The sequence below is a fragment of the Gossypium arboreum genome, chromosome 7 (assembly GCF_025698485.1).
Source record: "Gossypium arboreum isolate Shixiya-1 chromosome 7, ASM2569848v2, whole genome shotgun sequence".
NCBI classification, from domain to species: Eukaryota; Viridiplantae; Streptophyta; class Magnoliopsida; order Malvales; family Malvaceae; genus Gossypium; species Gossypium arboreum.
Genome location: NC_069076.1, coordinates 54716490 through 54733446, shown reverse-complemented (window position 1 = coordinate 54733446; position 16957 = coordinate 54716490).

The following is a 16957-nucleotide window of genomic DNA, read 5'->3' as shown; positions in this document are numbered from 1 at the left end:
CTTCAAACCTTTTACACATCGTGGCTTTTGTGGATATGCACTCTTGCGCATACTTGCTGAGTCTCACAAACTTGCGCTCATACTTCGTCACTATCATATGGCCTTGCTTTAGTTCGAGGAATTCTTTCCTCTTTTGATCTATGAACATTTGACTGATGTACTTTTTACAGAACTCCTCCTGGAATAAATCCCAAGTTACTCTCTCTCTCGGTACCACTGACATAAGGGTATTCCACCATTGATAAGTCGAATCTTCGGCGTGCACGGTAATTCGTCAAATACCCTAATGGTATTTTCCAACCAAAACTCTGCTCTCTTTGATTCGTCATCTATGTTTGCCCGAAATTCCTTGGCCCTATGCTTTCTAATTCTATCCATTAAAGGTTTCTCTCTTCTAGCCATTTCTGCTCCTTGAGAAGCTATATGAACGGGTTGAGGAATTAAGGGAGGTGTGGAAGGTGGAGTATTCGGATTCGCACAAATAAACTCCGAGTACCATGCATCCATTATGTGGAGGTAAGCTTCTCTAGCCCCTCCGCCTGACTCATCGTCACGGGCCAACTGTCTACTGGTGCAGTCCCTTCAGCGGGAGCCGGCGCATTACTTTCTATGCCATCCGCTGTAGCCACGTCATGATCCATTTACTATATATAAAAACACAATTTATTTCGTCAGGAGTTGTCATACTATTAATATACAATTATGGCATGTATAGCTAGACTCGTACTCATGCTAGGTTAGTCCTAGAATTGACTAAACCATAGCTCTGATACCACTAAATGCAACATCCTTTACCCGAGTCTGAGGCCGAGACTGGGTACAAGGCATTACCTGACTTAAAAACGTGCATACAATAATTTCAAATCATAAAAACTCGATCGGATTTAAAAATTTTCAATCTTAGTCTAGAAATTCTTAATATGGGCCTACGAGGCCCAAACACACATTAGAAATGACTCAGGATTTACCCGAATACCTTCAAAAACTAAAAAAAATGTCACTTGAAACAGGTGTACACGCCCATGTATCCATTTTGACATGGCCGTGCTAGAGGCCCGTACGGTTCATACGGCCTAAGCACAAGGGAACACGCCCGTGCCCCTAGCCCGTGTGAATTAAATTCCAAATTCGAACCTACAAGGGTTTTCATACGACCAAGCACATGCCCGTGTCTACATCCCGTGTCTTTCACACGGCCACGACACACCCGTTTTGCAGCCTATGTGTAAAAACCTTGACATTCTGTTTCTGACGTCAACAAAAAATTATGGACACGCGGCCAAGGCACACGCCCGTGGCCATAGGCCGTGTTTTCCACACGGCTGAGACACGCGGCTTTGTCTCTACTTGTGTGTTTACCACCATGCATATTGACTTGCAAATTTATGGTGCAGAAGGTACACGGTCGGACAACACACTCATGGGGCTGGCCGTGTGTGCACGTCCGTGTGTCTAGCCGTGTGGACAAAAATAGGCTATCTACCAAGCCTTTGCCACCCTTACTTACACCAACTTACAAAGCAATACATACCACCAATTCACACGGCAACACAAAGCCAATTCAACCACATCAAGATATCTAATACAACCACATTACACTTTAAAAATTTAAAAAGAACTTTATTAGTCATGCGATTTACTCATCTGTGAAGTCATCATCATTTGCACTTATCAATAACCAATATTAGCCACCATCCATGGCATTATACAAAATAACTAAAGGGCTATGACAAGCCACTTGTTTGGCCCAAAACAATGTGACCATTACAAAAGACTAGTTCCTATACATGCCATAATTAAAATGATAAAACTAGTTATACAAATTGCTTCAGGGATAGTGTGACTGGCTTCTCCAACGTAAGGCGATGATCCATGAGCTACTTTGGCGGCACTATAAGAAAATGGAAAGGAAAAGAGGTAAGCATAAAGCTTAGTAAGTCACATGCAAATAATGATTAATTTTATGCTACCATAAGGGATCATACTCCCAACATATCTCAATTTGCACATGAAAGTAAGGATTCATAAACACTACTTGCTCATTTTTGTTTCTCACCAATCATACAACATTGGTTTGAATTCACAATTCATAATTCGTGTAAAATATAAAAGTAGTCATATGCATAACTTACTCACTTTCCTTCTTTACTAAACATACAATGTAAATGAAGCTCGTATGTCATAATTCTCATTTAGGTACCTGTACCACTCACCACATGGTCATAAGTTCTTTCACTTTGATGTAAACCATAAATCTCCCGTTGAACCATTTGAAATACTATAGGATATTCAATAGCCCAAACATGGGAGAAGATGCCAACGCCATGTCCTAGACATGGTCTTACATTGGCTAGCACATCAAAGTCGATGCCATGTCCCAGACAGGTCTTACATTGACTTTCATACATCAAGGCTGATATTGTGTCCCAGATAGGTCTTACACTGGCTTTCATCTATCGGTGTCGATGCCATGTCCCAGACAGGTCTTACACTGACGCACAACAAACTGATGCCATGTCCCAGACATGGTCTTACACTAGCTTGTATATCTCGAGGTTGATGCATGTCTCAGACATGTCTTACAATAGCTCCCGTTTCAAAGCCGATGCATGTCCCAGACATGTCTTACACTGGCTCTCATAATGTGGCCGATGCATGTCCCGACATGTCTTACACTAGCACACATATCGCCTAAGGTCATGGCATGAATGTCCAAATCTATTCCTAAAGTTCAACCGGGAGTCTTTACTACTTTAATTTCTCAACGTGCATACTCATATTCACAGTCATAATAATTTATGCAATATCAATTCAATCACAAATCATAACAATATAGTTGCATTATTAACATACAATTTACCTCGGATTACAAAATGTAGACGACTAGTCAGTTTTAATATACTTGCTTGGCCTTCCCCCGGTCTAGGTTTGGATTTTGTATTTCTTGATCTAAAATAATAAAAATTCATCCATTTAATCACTAGATAAATTTATACAATAAAAAATTCACATTTTTGGCAAATGACCATTTTGCCTCTAGACTTTCACAAAATGACCATTTTACCCCTAGGCTCGAAAATCAAATTTTTTTATCAAATTTCTTGATGCCTTAAACCTAGACGAACCCATTTTACTTTTATAGTTACCCAAAATTTCCATTATTTCACCACATTACTATCTATTTTATAATTTTTACAAAATAGTCCTATTAGGGTTTCATTGAGAAATATTTTCACAAAAGTTGTTTATTTCAGAACCATAACTCATATTCTTTCATAAAATTTCAGTTAACAACATATATGCTTTCATGGAAAAACCCTAGACTCAACCATTTTGCAAAATAGTCCCTTCATTAGTTAGCTCATGCTACAAGGGTTTCAAAAGTACCAAAATCATCAAAAATAACCATCTAAATCACTTACTTGAGGGAGGAATAAATGGTAGAAAGTTTCAAGCTCCATGGTTATTTCTTGGAGGGAAAATCGGTAGAAGAAAGAAGAGTAAAAAGATGACAACATTTTTCTCTTTATTTTATTTCTAGACAATATTAAGTCATCAACTCACCTAACCATTTGACCAATTAATTTATCTTGTCCCTATCACCGGCCTTGCCCCTTTAAAGGGTCTATTTGCTCTTTAAAGACCTCCAATTATGGTTCTCTAGTCATTTGGTATATCTATAAGGTAAAATAAAACTTTTACCCTTTATGCGATTTAGTCCCTTTTCGCAATTAAGCTCACAAACGCTAAAATTAATTCACCAAAATTTTCATACACTCATACAATCATATTATGACACCAAAATAATAATAAAAAAAATTTATTGACTTTGGATTTATGGTCCCAAAACTACTGTTTCGACTAAGCCCAAAATCGGGCTGTTACAATTCTCCCCCTCTTTGGTATTTTCGTCCCCAAAAATCTTACCGGTGAATAGGTTCGGGTATTGATCTCTTATGGTCTCTTCGGGTTCCCATGTGGCTTTCTCGACTCCATGTCTATGCCACAAAAACTTTAACAAGTGCTATACTCTTATTCCTCAATTGTTTAACCTCCCGAGCCAAAGTCTTAACCGGCTCTTCACCATAAGTCATATCTAGTTGAATCTCAACTTCAGTTGGCGCAATCACATGCGAAGGATCCAATCTATATCAACACAACATGGACACATGGAACACGTCGTGAATCTTTTCCAACTCTAAGGGCAATGCCAATCGGTAGGCAACAGGCCCTACTCTCTCGGTAATTTCATAGGGTCCTATAAAACGAGGACTCAACTTGCCCTTTCTACCGAATTTGAGGACCTTCCTCCACGGGGATACTTTCAAAAACACCTTGTCACCGACTTGAAACTTGATCTCTTTTCGTTTCAAATTCACGTAGGATTTTTGTCTATCCGAAGCGACTCTCAAGCAATCACGAATCGCCTTAACCTTCTCTTCGGTCTCTTTGACCAAATCGATCCCGTGAATCTGATTCTCTTTAAGTTCTTTCCAATACAAGGGCGTTTGACACTTGCGTCCATATAAAGCCTCATAAGGCGCCATTTTCAAACTTGACTAATAACTATTATTGTAGGCAAACTCTACCAACTATAGGTACTTTTTCCAACTACCTTGAAACTTGAGAATGCAACACCACAACATGTCTTCTAAGATCTGAATCAATCTTTCTGACTGACAGTCGGTTTGTGGGTGAAATGCCGTACTAAAATTTAGTTTTGTTCCCAATGCCTCTTGCAACTTCTTCCAAAATTGCAAGGTAAATCTCAGATCCCTATCTGAAATAATTGACAAGGGTACTCCATGAAGTCTTACGATCTCGGAAACATACAATTCAGCCAATTTCTCAAGGGAATAGTCGGTACACATTGGTATAAAATGTGCTGACTTTGTTAATCTATCAACAATGACCCAAACAGAATCCTTTTCCCTTTGCGTCAAAGGCAACCCTGACATAAAATCCATGATTACACGGTCTTATTTCCACTTGGGAACCATTATATGTTGAAGTAAACACAAAGGTACTTGGTTTTCGGCCTTCACTTGTTGACAAACAAGACACTTAGAAACAAACTCCGAAATGTCTCTTTTCATTCCCGACCACTAGTACATTTTCTTCAAGTCGTTATACATTTTCACACTACCTAGATGGATAGATAAGCGACCACTATGTGCTTCTCGTAAAATCTTCTGAATAATCTCATCGTCCTTAGGCACACAAATCCTATCTCGGTACATTATACAACCGTCGGTACCAACACGAAATTCTGATTCATTTCCTGTCTCACACGAGCTATCTTAGCTTGCAAATCCTTATTATCTTTTTGAGCTTCACAAATTTCTTGAAGGAACATCGATCTAGCACTCATCTCCACTAGAATCGAACCATCATCAATCACAGTCAATTGAGTATTCATAGCCCTCAAAGCGAATAATGATTTCCTACTCAATACATCAACGACTACATTTGCCTTCTCGAGGTGGTAATCAATCACCAACTCGGAATCCTTTATCAACTCCAACCATCTTCATTGCCGTAGATTCAGCTCATTTTGAGTCATCAAATACTTTAAACTCTTATGGTCAGTAAATACCCAAAATCTCTCGCCATTCAAATGATGTCTCTAAATTTTTAACATGAACACGATGACAACCAACTCTAAATCGTGCGTCGGGTAGTTTTTCTCATGTGGCTTCAGTTGTCTCGAAGTGTAAGCTATAACCTTACCTTCTTGCATGAGTACGTAACCTAATCCATTCAAGGAGACATCGCTATATGCCACAAACTCTTTTTCCAGTTCTGGTTGCACTAAAACTGGGGCTTCGGTTAACAAGGCCTTTAGCTTTTCAAAACTCTGTTGGCACTTTTCTGTCCATTCAAACTTGACCTCTTCCTATAGCAACCTCGTCATTGGAGTAGGTATCATGGAGAACCTTTTAACAAACCGTCAGTAGTAGCCCGTTAGGCCCAAAAAGCTTTTAATCTCTGACATATTTCTCGGTAGTTTCCACTCAATAATGGCCGATATCTTACTAGGGTCAACGTTAATTCCACCACCCGACACGATGTGTCCTAAGAATCCGACCTCTCGGAGCCAAAACTCACTTTTACTAAACTTGGCATACAACTGCTTATCCTTCAAGATTTGTAAAACAGTTCTCAAGTGCTCCTCATGTTTACTCACATCTCGAGAATAAATCAATATATCATCGATAAAGACCACTACGAACTTATCCAAATACGGCCAAAAAATGCGGTTCATCAAATCCATAAATACCGCAGGGGCATTTGTTAAATCGAAGGCCATGACAAGGAACTCATAGTGCCCATACCTTGTCCTAAACGCAGTTTTCAGTACATCTTGCTCCTTTACTTTGAGCTGGTAATAACCGGACCTCAAGTCTATCTTGGAAAACACGGTGGCTCCTTTCAATTGGTCAAATAAATCATCTATCCTTGGCAAGGGATACTTGTTCTTTACAGTCACCTTGTTAAGTTGTCTATAGTTTATACATAACCTCATTGACCCGTCTTTCTTTTTCACAAAAGGTACTGGAGCACCCCACAGAAAAAGTTTGGTCTCACAAAACCTTTATCTGTTAACTCTTGTAGTTGAACTTTCAACTCATTTAACTCTGTTGGTGCCATCCTATACGGAACAATCGAGATAAGTACCATGCCAGGGACTAATTCAATTCCAAATTCAACTTCCCTCACTGAAGGCAATCTGGGTAATTCCTCAGGAAACACATCTGAGAACTCACATACTACTGGTACTGACTCGATCTTCAATTCAAATGTTTGAGTATTAAACACAAAGGCGAGGTAAGCTTTGCACCCTTTTCTCAAATATCTCTATGCAGTTATAGACGATATTACTACAGGTGAATTGTCTAATTCATTCATTTCAACCCGAAGAAGATCCCCGCTCCCACATTTCAACTCGATAACTTTTCATCCACAGTCCACTACAACACCATGAGAAGTTAACCAATCCATCCCAAGGATTACATTAACCAATCCATCTCAAGGATTACATCAAATTTATTAAACGGCAATAACATTAAGTTAGCTAGAAAACAATGACCTCTAATCATCAAGGGACAATTTCTACACACTTAATCAACCAACACATATTTGCCTAAAGGGTTGGACACTTTTACCACAAATTCAGTGGACTCGACTATCACATTCATACGTGGTATCAATTTCATACAAATATAGGAATGGGTAGACCCCGGGTCAATCAAAGCAACGATAGATATATCATGGATAGAAAAGGTACCCATAATAACATCGGGAGACTTTACCTCTTCACAGGCACGTATAGCACAAGTCTTGCCAGGCGCTCTGCCCTTGGACCTCACAGCAGCATCTCTAGGCGCACCTCTACTGCTAGCCCCACTTCCCGGGTTCTTGTGTGGTCTACCCCTTGAAGCATATATCATCGATAAATAATTGCTTAATTGATTAATCAGTTCCATAATCAAAACATGCTATGTATAAATAAAGCACATAATTTATTCTAATATTCATATAAACATTAGTTGATTAGGCTAACAAAATATAAATAAAATAATAAAAGAGAGATAAAGAAATTGCTCATTGATGAATATAAGCACGATTCCGGAGCAATTTCTGCTCACAATTGTCTTCACATTAGAACAAGAAGAATTCCAACTAAGTGAACATAAAAATAAATTAAAACTTAAAACTAAAGAAAATCTGTCTAGGTCTAACTCCGCCTACACCCCTAATGGGATTATAAAAGTGTTTATATAGGCAAACATTAGAGCAACCATTAGGGTAAAATATTCTTAAAATACCTTGATACTAATAAAGTTGTAATAAATAAAGTGTATTTTCAAAACCTGTTCAAGCGACTGCTGATGTCAGCATCGTCTGGCTGATGTCTTGTTATCACGATATCGAGTTCCTCTTCATTGCGACATCAGTCCTGTTTCAGCCCTAAACGTTCTAAAGTTTTGTATTACGACACAATCCTCCCTGTGTCGCAAGACAACCGTCGTTTTTTGCATTCTTTAGCCTAAATTGGTACCCTACACATTCAAATAACCCATTAGTCATTCTTGAGGTCTGAGTTGGCCTAATGAGTCGTCAAAATACTAAAAATTGCGTAAAAATGTTTATTTTGCAATAAAATGAATCTAAGTTAAGAAATAGGAAAATACAATAAAATATGTTAAAATGCTTAGAAAACAAGCTCGTTAAGTGTCGAAAAGTACTTAAACTGCCACTACGATTTGCAACAAATGACCTATCAAGTCCAATTGGGGAGATGGTTTGTCTTGGGTATCAAATCAGATGATTCCCAAAAGATAGAGACATAGATGTTGTGACAGCCCTAAAGTGACCCTAGTCGGAAAGCGATTTCGGGACCGCTAAACCGAGTCACCAAATTATTTGAATATGATATCTATTGTCTAAAATATGTGATTATGAATGTGTGAAGGTTTTAAGCTTCAATTTAGTAAATTGCATGTGAAATTAGTCGATAGGACTTATGTGTGACACTTTTGAGATGTGATAGGTAAATCTATAAGGATCTATTAGTGCATGTAATCAAAGGGGTGGACTTGCATGTCAATTTCCCCCTTTTTAATTGCTAGTGGCCGGCCATGACAAAGGGTGATGGGCAAAACATGTCATAAAACATGTTGTGACAATGGTGTATGTTAGGAAAAATAAAATAAGGAGTATGGGTAATAAAGAAATGGGAAAAAAAAATGGTGCAGTGTTCCCCCCATTCTTAGTGAGTTGAGGGAAAGAAGAAAAAAATGTCCATCATTTTTCACTTCTTTTGGCTGAAAATTCTAAGGAAGAAAGAAAACAAGTTGTGTTCTTTGGTTCTTCTTGGCCGATTTGAGAGGGGGAAGAAAAGAGTGAAGCAATCGGTCATCTTAGGTCGATATTAAGGTAAGGAAGTTGATACTAGTTCTTGAAATCCTAGTTGATTTTGAGTGAGATATCAAGTTATTGTTGGTAACCCATGTTGAAATTGTGATTTTAGAATAAGTAAGGTTTTCGGCTATGGAGATTAATAAGGGTGATGGTTGTGTTTCATGCTAAATCTTGATGATTATGAGTTCCTTTCTTGGGTCTACCTTAGATCCATGAAGTATATTTTTATTTGGTGTTGTTGGAAGTATCGGGCATGGTATATCCATAAGCATGATTTATGCTTATTGCATGATAGGTAAGATTTGTGTTTTGGATATATGTTTATATTTGGTTATAATCAACTTGTGATTCGGCTCTTGCACATATATATATATATATGTTTGCACATGATGTATTGGTATGACATATATACTATCTCAAGGTATATATTTACATATGATGATGTTTCGGTTATGAAGTAAATGATTGATGCGTATTGAGTTACAATAGTAATGCGTTAGTTAGTAAAATGTATGCCATTTATGTGTGATATTAAGTATATAATTAGCCTCAACATGGACATGCATATTCGGCCACATGAGGTGGATTGGTGTGCATGCATTCGGTTAGAGGCAAGCATATTGATGCCTATTCTTGGCTTAGATAATCGGCTAAAAGAGAGTGTGGACTATTGTGTTGAGTTAGATTCATGATTTCGTACATATGTGACTTTAATGTCTAATAAATATATATGGGCTAAGTACCTTGAGTTCCTCTTTTTGATACTCAAATGATTAAATCAATTTATTTGTCAATTTAAGCTCAAGAGCAAAGGGGAACTAAATCCGATAAAGGGAAGGAAAAAGTGGTCGAATAGCCATCGAAATCGTTCGACAACATCCGAGGTAAGTTTTCGAGTAATGGAACTTAGATTATGATTTGATTAGATCATGTTTTAAGCAAATCAAAATCATGCTTTTTGTGTGTGGCTATTGAGCTGAAATTGCAAGTGTGAAAAGTGCCTTGTGTTTGAGTTTTGCTAATGAAAATGAAATACGAATGTGTTATGATTTATTGATAAATGTGCATGGTTATTCGAATGATGTCCGGGCCAAGTCCCGAAGGCTTTGTGCTAAGTGACTATATCCGGACTAAGATCCGCAGGCATTCGTGCGAGTTACTAAATCCGGACTAAGATCCGAAGGCATTTGTGTGAGTTACTAAATCCGGGTTAAGTCCCGAAGGCATCTGTGCGAGTTACTATAACCGGGCTATGTCCTGAAGGCATTTGAACGAGTAGCTATATCTGGTTAAACTCCGAAGGTAAGTGATTCGGGAATGAATGAACTTGCTGTAAAAATTTCAGTTAATACGCTTGTGAAATCCCAACAATGAGGTATGTTTCGTATGTGCTTTGAATTAGTTGAGCCCTTACAAATAAGTATTCGCTTAGTTGATAAATGAGCTACCAGCCTTTGGCTAAGTTGATCTTTGTGTATGAATATAAGGGCTGGTAATGTGAAGTAAGTATGATATTGAGAATTTGTGCATATTAAATTATCTGTTTAGCTACATGAATGCTATACTTTGGTTGTGTTTAAATTCATGGCTCAAACTTACTAAGCATTAAATGCTTACTCCGTTTTCTTTGATTTTCTGTTTTATAGATTTTGGTTCTTCAGCTATCGGACTCGGGATTTTGAAGTCGAAGTCGCCCACACTATCAAAGCTCCTCCTTGGTATACTATTTTGGTTGAACTTTGAAATGGCATGTATAGGACTACCCTTTTGTTGTAGGTCATGTACCTTTCGGTTTTGTGTAAATTTGGATAGCCATGCGAAAATGGCTTAAGTATACTTTGGGCATGGTATTATAATCATTGTATGTTGTTCATTAAGAGGTATGGAAATGTTTGGAAACGATTAGCCATTAGGATGGTTAATCATGATCATATTTTGTGCTATTTATGTTTAAGGGCTAGTTGAATCATGAAAACTATGAAATAGGTAAAGCCTACCTTAAAGACAGATGCTAATAGCTGCAGTGACGATGATGTGAAAAATCACTAAAAATAGTAGGAATGGAATTAAATAGTGAATAAATTATGTAAATGAACCTTGACGAGTCTGTTTTCATAAGAGAGTAACGAAATGATCATATGAATAGTATGTTAAGTGATATTTAAGTTTTTGTGAGACAGGGCCAGAACGGTTTCTGGAGTCCCTGTTCCGACTTTGGAAATTCATTATAAATTGACCAGAGATAATTAGAAGTCATGCCATATATGTACAGATTCCTTTTCGAGTCTAGTTTCTGTATAAATAAACGGTATTAGTATTGAAGCCCTGTACAGGGAGATATCCAAATTGTAATGCAGGAAGGTCAGTGTAGTCGCACCCTGTAACAGGGGAGACTTTAACTAATAAACTGTACTAATTGGCCCGACCAAAAATTCTAGAAACAAATTTGTAGATGCATATATGAGTCTAGTTTCAGGGAAAAATCACGAAACTGATTTTCAAGTTGTGGAACTCAAGATATGATTTTTAAGGTGACAAGTGACACGTTAGCCTATGTCTGGAAATTTTTAAAATGAACTGTGCAAGTAAGTGGATTAAGCCCGTTAACCCCTCGTGTCTGACTCCGGCGACGGTCTCGGGTATGGGGTGTTACAGTTTTATTGGTATCAGAGCTACAGTTTAGTCGATTCTAGGACTACCGTAAGGCGTTTGGGTTTAGCTATACATGCCATTTTATGTGATTATTTGATAGTGTGGTGATTTCTGATATTTGCAAATGTGTTTATTTATAGTAATGGATCCCAATCCCGACCGAACGGTAGCTGATGATCTTGAGAGTGTAGCACCTGCTTCCGGACAAGGGACAGCACTGGCGGACTCTCAACCTAATGCTAGTAATCCGAATGATGAAGCTAGACAAGCTTTCTATAGCGTGATGAATGATTGGTTCAACCAATACATTCGAACTAATACGGCTGTTCCACAACCTCCATTCCTGACAAATACCACCCCCACACCTACGATACCTCCGGTAGCTGACCAAATAAGGTCAAATAAGACCCCAGTTGACAGAATCCGAAAACACGGGGCTACTGAATTTAAAGCTACGGACAGCGATGATGCCGAGCAAGCTGAATTTTGGTTGGACAACACTATCCGGGTACTCGATGAGCTATCTTGCACACCCGATGAGTGCCTAAAGTGTACTATCTCCTTGCTACGTGATTACGCCTACTATTGGTGGAATCGTTGACTTCATTGTGCCTAGAGAGCAAGTAACTTGGGAGTTTTTCCAAACCGAGTTTCGGAAAAAGTATATCAGTCAGAGATTTATGGATCAAAAACGGAAGGAATTTCTTGAGCTTAAACAAGGTTCCATGTAGGTTACCGACTATAAACGAAAATTTGTGAGGCTTAGCCGGTACGCACGAGAATGCATTTCCTCAGAAGCCGTAATGTGTAAACGTTTCGAGGATGGACTAAATGATGATATAAAGTTGTATGTTGGCATCTTGGAAATTCGAGAATTTGTGGTACTTGTTGAGTGAGCTTGCAAGGCCAAGGAACTCAGTATGGAGAAAAGAAAAGCTGAGGTGGGAGCAAGGGAGTTTCGTAAGAGGTCTTCGGGGAAGCCCTTCCCACAGTCATCGAAGAAATTTAGAGATGGCTTGGGCCGGTCTAGGGACACTTCAGGCTTTTCTAGACGAGATCGCGATCGACCCCTGTGAGCACACGAGTCACTTGATCGCCGGTGTTGGAAATGACCGTCGAGACAGAGCGGAATGCCGTGTTGTGGTAAATGGCATTCGGGAGTTGTAGGTTCCATGACCACTCTGTTACAAGTGCGGTCACCGACCACTTTATCAAAGATTGCCCGAGATTATGCGAGCAGAATGTAAATCAGAGTGGGAAATCGGGCGCTACCACTGCTCGGGGTAGACCATCTAGGAATACGGGCAATGCTAGCGACGGTCAGAGAGGATCTAAAGATGCTACCACTAGATCTGAGGCTCGTGCTCCTGCTAGGGCTTATGCCATACGCGCACGCGAGGATGCTTCCTCGTCAGTTGTTATTACCGGTACTTTCACTCTCTTTGATACTAATGTGATTGCTTTGATTGACCCTGGTTCTACTCATTCTTATATATGCGAAACCTTAGCATCTAGTAAGACTCTACCTATTGAGTCTACTGAGTTCGTAATTCAGGTGTCAAATCCCTTGGGTCATTACGTGCTTGTTGACAAAGTGTGTAAGAAATGCCCCCTAGTAATTCGAGGTTCCTGTTTTTCGGCGGACTTGATGCTTTTTCCGTTCGATGAATTTGATGTTTTTCTTGGTTTGGATTGGTTGACCGTGCATGATGCGGTTGTGAATTGCAAAAGCAAGACTATTGACTTGAGGTGCGCAAATAACGAGATAATCCGAGTTGAGTCTACGGACTTAAAGGGGTTGCCAGCTGTAATATCAGCAATGTTGGCCCAGAAATATGTAAGAAAGGGGTGCGAAGCATACCTTGCGTATGTACTTGATGACAAGGAATTGGAAAAGAAACCCGAATCTTTGCCGATAGTTTGTGAATACCCGAATGTTTTTCCCGAAGAATTATCGGGTTTACCACCTGTTCGGGAAGTAGAGTTTGGTATTGAGCTTGTACAGGACTACGCCAATTTCGATAGCTCCGTGTCGTATGGCACCAACCGAGTTAAAAGAATTGAAAGCTTCGATTGCAAGAGTTGACGGATAGAGGTTTCGCTCGACCAAGTTTCTCACCTTGGGTGCACCAGTATTGTTTGTGAAAAAGAAGGACGGAACCATGAGGTTGTGCATTGACTATCGTCACCGAATAAAGTGACGATAAAGAATAAATATCCGTTACAGCGTATTAATGACTTGTTTGATCAACTAAAGGGAGCCTCGGTGTTTTCAAAGATAGATTTGAGATCGGGTATTACGATTCATGAATTCAAGATTCGGATATACCCAAAACGCTTTCGAGAATGAGATCGGCCACTACGAGTTCTTAGTGATGCCGTTTGGGCTCACTAATGCCCTGCGGTATTTATGGATTTGATGAATCGGATCTTGAGACGATATTTGGACCGGTTCAGTAGTTGTGTTCGTTGGCGACATCTTGGTCTATTCAAGAGACGAGACCGAACATCTTGAGCACCGAGATTAGTGTTGCAAATTTTACGGGATAAGCGGTTATATGCTAAGTTCAAGAAGTGTGAGTTACGGTTAAGAGAGGTTAGCTTCTTGGGTCACGTGGTATCCGTGACGGGTATTCGAGTTGACCGAGCAAAATTTTAGCCATACTTAATTGGAAGCCTCAGAAATATTACTGAGGTTCGAGCTTTTTGGGACTTGCTTACTACCGACGGTTTGTAAAGGTTTCTCGATGATAGCCACACCCATGACGAAGCTACTTCAAAAGATGTTAAGTTGAATGGACGGAAAAATGTCGAAAAGTTTTGATCAACGAAAACTTATTTGACGGAAGCTCAATTTTAGTGCGGCCGAATCGGGCAAAGAGTTTGTCATCTATAGTGACGCCTCCTACTTGGGTTAGGTTGCGTATTGATGCAAGAAGGTCGAGTTGTGGCCTATCGTCGAGACAATTAAAGCCACATGAGAAAAATTATCCGACCCATGATCTCGAACTAGCCGCCATCGTATTTGCTTTGAAAATATGGCGACATTATTTATTTGGCGAGAAGTGCCATGTGTATTCGGATCACAAAAGTCTCAAATATTTGATGACTCAAAGAGACTTGAATCTGCGACAAAGCGTTGGCTTGAGTTGTTGAAAGATTATGAGCTGGTCATTGATTATCACCGGAAAGGCTAATGTGGTTGCGGGCGCCTTAAGCGGAAATCACTTTGTTTGCTTTACGAGCAATGAATGTACACTTATCTGTTCTACCCGACAATGTGTTAGTAGCCAATTAAAGGCCAAACCATTATTGATTCATCAAATTCGTGAAGCTCGAGAAAGTCGACGATGAGTTGGTTGCAAGACGGGTGAATGTGTTCGAATGTGGAATCGGAGTTCCAAATTGATGATGACGATTGTTTGAGGTACAAAATCGGTTGTGTGTTCCAAGAAATTCGAACTCATTTCGATGATTACGAGCGAAGCTCATTGTAGCCGAATGTCAATTCACCCGGGAGTACAAAATGTACAACGATCCGAGGCGTCGGTTTTGGTGGCATGGTATGAAACGAGACATTTCGATTTTGTCTCGAAGTGCTTAGTATGTCAGCAAGTGAAGGCGGAACATCAAGTGCCTACGGGTTTACTTCAACTGATCATGATACCTGAATGGAAATGGGATCGAGTCACGATGGATTTTGTATCTGGGTTGCCAATGTCAGCAAGTAAGAAAGATGCGATTTGGGTCGTTGTTGATAGATTGACTAAGTCGGCTCACTTTATCCCGTCGCATGGATTTTTCAATGGATAAATTAGCTGAATTGTATGTTTCTCGATTGTGAGATTACACGGGGTACCTATTTCTATCGTGTCGGATAGAGATCCGAGATTCACCACACGATTTTGGAAGAAATTGCAAGAAGCTTTGGGTACCAAGTCGTATTTTAGCACCGCTTTTCATCCACAAACAGATGGTCAATCCGGCGGATAATTCGAGATACTTGAGGATATGTTGAGATGTTGCATCCTCGAGTTTAGTGGTTCATGGGAGCGGTATTTACCTTTGATTGAATTCGCTTACAACAATAGTTTTCAGTCAAATATTAAGATGGCACCTTACGAGGCTTTATGCGGTCGAAAATGCCGACGCCATTGTTTTGGATCGAGCTCGGTGAAAGTAAAATTTTCGAGTGGATTTGATTAAAGATCTTGAGCGAAAGTAAGAATAATTTGTAAAAGTCTGAAGGCAGCATCAGATCTTCAGAAGTCGTACGCGGATTTAAAACGAAGAGATATTGAGTATCAGGTGGGAGACAAAGTGTTTCTTAAGGTGTCGCCTTGGAAAAAGATACTCAGATTTGGCCGTAAGGGCAAATTGAGTCCGAGATTCGTTGGGCCGTATAAAATATCCGAACGAGTCGGTCGATTCTATGTCGATTGATTTTGCCCTCGAACTTGAAAAGATTCACGGCGTCTTTCATGTTTCGATGCTTGACGCTATAGATCGATCCATCGCACATAATTAGTCCATCGAGGTCGAAATTCAAGCCGATATGAGTTATGAAGAAGAACCGATTCGTATCCTAGCTCGTGAAGTGAAGGAGTTGCGAAACAAAAGGGTTCCGTTAGTAAAAGTGTTATGGCTCAAACACGGGATGGAAGAAGCTACTTGGGAACCCGAGAACTCTATGAAAGAGCGATACCCAAACCTATTTACCGGTAAGATTTTCGAGGACGAAAATTTCTTAAGTGGGGGAGAGTTGTGACAGCCCTAAAGTGACCCTAGTCGGAAAGCGGTTTCGGGACCACTAAACCGAGTCACCAAATTATTTAAATATGATATCTATTGTCTAAAATATGTGATTATGAATGTGTGAAGGTTTTAAGCTTCGATTTAGTAAATTGCATGTGAAATTAGTCGATAGGACTTATGTGTGACACTTTTGAGATGTGATAGGTAAATCTATAAAGATCTATTAGTGCATGTAATCAAAGGGGTGGACTTGCATGTCAATTTCCCCCTTTTTAATTGCTAGTGGCCGGCCATGACAAAGGGTGATGGGCAAAACATGTCATAAAACATGTTGTGACAATGGTGTATGTTAGGAAAAATAAAATAAGGAGTATGGGTAATAAAGAAATGGGAAAAAAAAGAATGGTGTGAGTGTTCCCCCATTGTTTGTGAGTTGAGGAAAGAAGAAAAAAAATGTCCATCATTTTCACTTCTTTTAGCTGAAAATTCTAAGGAAGAAAGAAAACAAGTTGTGTTCTTTGGTTCTTCTTGGCCGATTTGAGAGGGGGAAGAAAGGAGTGAAGCAATCGGTCATCTTAGGTCGATATTAAGGTAAGGAAGTTGATACTAGTTCTTGAAATCCTAG